This window comes from Argiope bruennichi, chromosome 9, assembly GCF_947563725.1.
Source record: "Argiope bruennichi chromosome 9, qqArgBrue1.1, whole genome shotgun sequence".
Classification (NCBI taxonomy): Eukaryota; Metazoa; Arthropoda; class Arachnida; order Araneae; family Araneidae; genus Argiope; species Argiope bruennichi.
The window spans coordinates 90,579,760-90,584,932 of record NC_079159.1 but is presented as its reverse complement, the minus strand read 5'-3'; positions in this window follow the sequence as shown (position 1 = coordinate 90,584,932).

Genomic DNA, 5,173 nt, shown 5'->3' with positions numbered 1-5,173 from the left:
TATGACATTTTCTTTTAATTTGATAGCAAAATAAAGTGTTTGTTATTATTTTTTTGTTGCCTCTCTTTTTATTATCTGCAATTTTTGATGACCTGTTAAATATTTCAACTGAAGTTGCTTTGTAAATAGAGTTATCTTTTACAAAGAGATCTCTTTTATCTAGAGTTGCAAATGTTTTCAGAATTTGATATTCAGTTCATTATTTTATTATACCATATTCAAGTTATTAAGTAATTTTTTAAATATTATTTTACTAAGAACATAACAAAATTTAATAAATTTTTATCAGAAATTAAAAAGAGGGGGATTCACTATCATACTAAAAGTGAAAAAGCAATTACAAATTATTTTTGTGATTATTGATGGTATGAACTTTCTGTTCAAGTTGTGTTAGATTTTATCAAATGTATGAAATAATCTTTATTTGTTTCACTGATATTATAATTATGAATGATGATTTAATGCCAAGAACAGAGACTGATTTGTCAATGCATTCTTGAAAGTTCTATTATGAACCTTATATGTGGATATTGGTTGCATGTTGGTTTGATGTGCATCATCTGCTTATGTGCTGATATTTATTAAAAAATCACTATTTTATACATCAATTAAACATATTACTGAAAATAGTTGTTTGAATCATATTACTTTTTTTGGTAATTATTTCCATAGAGATTTTTTAAAACTTTGATCACATTTGAAAGATTTAGATAAAAGTACTTCTAAAGAAATATATTTAAGACCTGCAGTTATCTCTCTTATTTTTATTGAATAAAATTATTTTCTTTGTTTTGAAATTTAGATATATCTCTATGTCATGAGAAATTAATTTTGAAACAATTTTGGACATCAAATAAATTAAGTATTGTCTAATAAGTTTAAGAAAGAAAAAAATCTCTCACCAACCTGGAAGTCAAAGGTAGATTTCCTTTTACATCTAAGTTACTATCTGCCAAAATAAATTGTTGATTTTAGAAACAGTCAAAATTAGGGCTTGAAAATCACTTTTCAGCATCTAACTTCTAAGATATTATCTTGATTGTCTTAAAAAGGCACTCATTTGGCTATTTGGATTTTTTTTTCTATCTTCTGTATTAAAAGAATATAGCGAATTGAAAATGTCAAGCCCCCACTATTTCCACCTCCTTTGAGCTAAATGGGCGATTATATATAAATTTTTAACCGAAGGGTGATAGGGACCTTGAACTGAAGAAATTTTCCCATAGTCTTGTCATGAGCACCATTGCAATAGGTAGTCTTCCTATAGGAATGTTACGTTAATTCTACATGGCTATAGTTATCTGCAATCTTGAGAAGATAGTGTGCTAAGAGACTTCACTTTGTTAGTATGAGAAAATGTTGTAATGACGTTTCTGTAATCATAAGCATCAAGTGATCAGTGATTTCATTATTATTAAAAAGATGGGACAATACAAAATGAAATTTTTGCTGCATATGCTTGTAAAGATAATGACTTACAATTTCAATTAGATAGTATGATCAAAAGAGATCATTGAGATATGTACTACTAATGCGATGGTGACCGCATACATGTGTAATGTGCGGTTTCATTATGGACAGAGAGATAGAAAAATGCAAAATGAAATTAATTGAACATAAAATTAGGCGATAAAGATACCGAATATAACAGCAATCTTACAGATGAGACTATATGTGATACTATTTCGTGATTAAACATGAGAAAATTTGAAGAGAAAGAGAGAGTATGCCGACTCATGTTTCGTCGTCGTTAACTGACAACAATTCAAAATTGCAAAATAATTCTTAAGTTACTTCAAATACGGAACATTAATATTCAGTAATGTTTCGAGTATATCTCTTCTTGCCCTTTTGGTTGTGATCAAAATAGAATGTTTCAAACAGAGTTACCATGCCACTGGTTGAACCTGTAAAATCAAAAAAACTCAGATAATTTAAAAATCGACAGAAAAAAAAACAACAGTAAAGTGCAGGGAAATTTAAAAATTTCTTATAAACCGGGAAAATACAGGGGATTTTAAGTATTATTTATTTTTTCTCCTTTATAAAAATGTCGATATCTAAAGATTGCAAGAATAAAAGATCGTAGTCATAACTTCCAGAAACGGAACGCCGGCGTCCTGGCATAGGGGTAGCGCGTCTTCCCCGTGATCTGGGCGTCCCGGTTTGGGCATGGTTGTTCTTCTCTTGTTCTATCTGTGAGATGTGCCCTCCTGTAAAAAGGGGTTGTACAAGTGAATGAGTGATGCTTGAGTAGTTAAGTCGTACTTTTGGCCCTAGTTGACGCTACTATAAAAACAAGAGACGCTCCCCTTCCGGCTTAAATCTGGCTTCGTAACAGCGGGCTTGTCCGTTGCAAGTGCCATAAGAAACAACAACAGAAACGGAAAAATACCATTCATGATTCTTAATGAGGAAACTCATCCCTTTTCTACCCTCTCACCTTTTTTTCTGTATAGATCAGTCCAGTTTCAACTTGCAAGACAGTTCTTTTTCCATGAGATTCCTGAATTGCAGCTAATCAGCATGCGCAAAACTTCTGTAACTGCCTGAAAGAACAGAATACATTTCTTTGGCAGGGACATTCATTCTACGAAAGCAGTATGGAGATGTTTAGTCTACCATATTTAGTTTATTAAATAATTTGTTTGTTATTTAAAAAACTGTCAGCTTATTCAAAGTAGATTAGATCATTTTTTAAAACAATAAGCTGCCCAAAATTTAAAATTAATAACTAGACGGATAAAAAAAATATCAATCCTGATTTTGATGAATGGGTTCGAGGAGTTCTTCAAAATCCATTTGATGCGTACTGCTTGTTTTGCTAGAAGATAATGAACCTAAGTAGTATGGGAAAACAGGTACTTACTAGTCATGTCAAAAGAGAAAAACATACAAGTCTGCCTGCCAGTTCAAAGGAATTATCACTGATATTGAACTTAGTATCTAAAAGGAATGCAGGAAAAGATAAAATGTCAAATCCGAAAACGTGAAATTTAAAGTCCGAATAGATTTCGAACTTTTAAATAGATAATAAAGAACTTAATAGAACTTTTAAATAACTAATAAATAGATTTCGAACTTTTTAATTAAAAAACCATAATTTAAAATTGAATTTTTACTGTTTTTATGAAATTTGCTACATCAAATTCATCCATTGAATATTAGTTCGATATTGCGCCGGCGTCCTGGCATAGGGGTATGGCGTCTTCCCCGTGATCTGGGCGTCCCGGGTTCGAGTCCCGGTTTGGGCATGGTTGTTCTTCTGATGTTCTATCTGTGAGATGTGTGAATGTGCCCTCCTGTAAAAAGGGGTTGTGCAAGCGAATGAGTGATGCGTGAGTGGCAAAGTCGTACTCTTGGCCCTAGTTGGCGCTGCTATAAAAAATAAGAGACGTTCCCCTCAGGCTTAAATCGCTGTCTTCGTAACAGTGGGCTTGTCAGTGGCAAGTGCCATAAGAAACAAACAAACAAACAATAGTTCGATATTGCAATTACTTATTGGAAATATTTTCATATATGTTCGCTAAAAGTAAAATAGCTAAAAATGGTACATTAGGCCGCACAAAAATGTGTATCCTATTTGTTAAGGATTAGCTCCACGAAACTGATGACTGAAAATTCTGCAGAAATTGATGCCCAAATGCATGAATTGGCAAAATAAATAAATAAATAAAATAAAAATAATAAATAAATAAAAAAGTAATCTTGCTTTTTTTTGTTAAGTAATCGTTAATTGATTTGTATCATGATAACAAAAATTGTTTTATGTTTTATTTTACTGATTCCTTAATTTTGTGTGACTTACAATTAAAGAGAATGAGAGGTAATATGTCCCCCTCTTAATATATTAATTTTGTCTTGCTAAATTCTAGATAACAAATAAAGAGATTTAGATAAAAATTTTATGTAAATATAAACCTTCTTTTAATATTTATTATTTCAATTAATGTTAAATTGTTGCTTCCTTCCCTTGCCTTTTCCACTCCTTAAAATCATATTACATTATAACTAGCACGTGAATGTTATTCCTTGCATTTCATCGTATATTGATTTGAGTGGCAACCCTGTTCAAATTACGCTGCCGAATCATGCACATGATATTTCTTTATGTAATTACAAATTCTGTCACTACTCTCTCTCTCTCTCTTTTCCGATACTTAACAAAGAATTTCATTTGCGGAGTTCTATGGCTTTGAATAAAAAGGTTCTATGAAATTAATCGTATCAGTGGGAGGGTAAGGTAGAGTTTGAAATGGAGTTTTTATGACGTCGATAAAATCAGGGAGAGATACATTCGCTATTATCCAAACTCGGACACCATAGGAAAAAACTTGTTCTGCCAAAATATTTTAACTAAAATGAATTAGAAAAAATCCAAAAAAGTTTTTTAACAGTGAATTTATTGTACAGCTAAAAACAAAACCTAACATCGCAATTCATAAATTATAATTAAAAATTTAGACATGAAAATAAAATTTGTGAAAAATAATCTGAAAGTCAAACTCGGACATTTCGCAACTAAGCACGAAATAATTGCAATCCTGTGTAAAAATTACTGCCACCTTTACGGTTAACGTTATAATTGTTCAGAGGAATTTCTCAATTGTGTTATTTTTATTTTCTGTGGAAGTAAATGTTATTTAAAATATCAAGGCAAAGGGGCCAAAAGAGCATCGAGTTAAGAAAATTGGTTATTAAGCATGTTGAAGTTGGAAAGTATGTGCCAGAAATATTAGAGATTGTCCACAGAAGTCATTTAACGGTTAATGACATCATGCAACGCTTCAAAACCAATAATTAGAAGGAAAATAAGTTTAAGACAACCCACAATAAGATTTTCAAAGAAGCAGATGGTCGATATTTAATCAGAAAAGTAACAGCAAATTCGTTTCTTAGTGCACCAATTTTATCTATTATTGCTGAAAAGGAATTAGGGAAAAAAATTTAGGCCGTCAACAATACAGAAAAACCTGCTCCATAAAGCAGATCTCAATGGAAAAAAAGCCAGACAAAAGCCCTTCATAAGTAAATGAATCAGACTAAGACTTAAATTCTCAAAATAAGGACTGAGTTCGCAGGGAACATGAAAACAAGAATTTTTCTTATTGCGAAAATGTCTTATTTACTGATGAGAGTAAATTCGACATTTTTTGATTAGATGGCAAGTCTT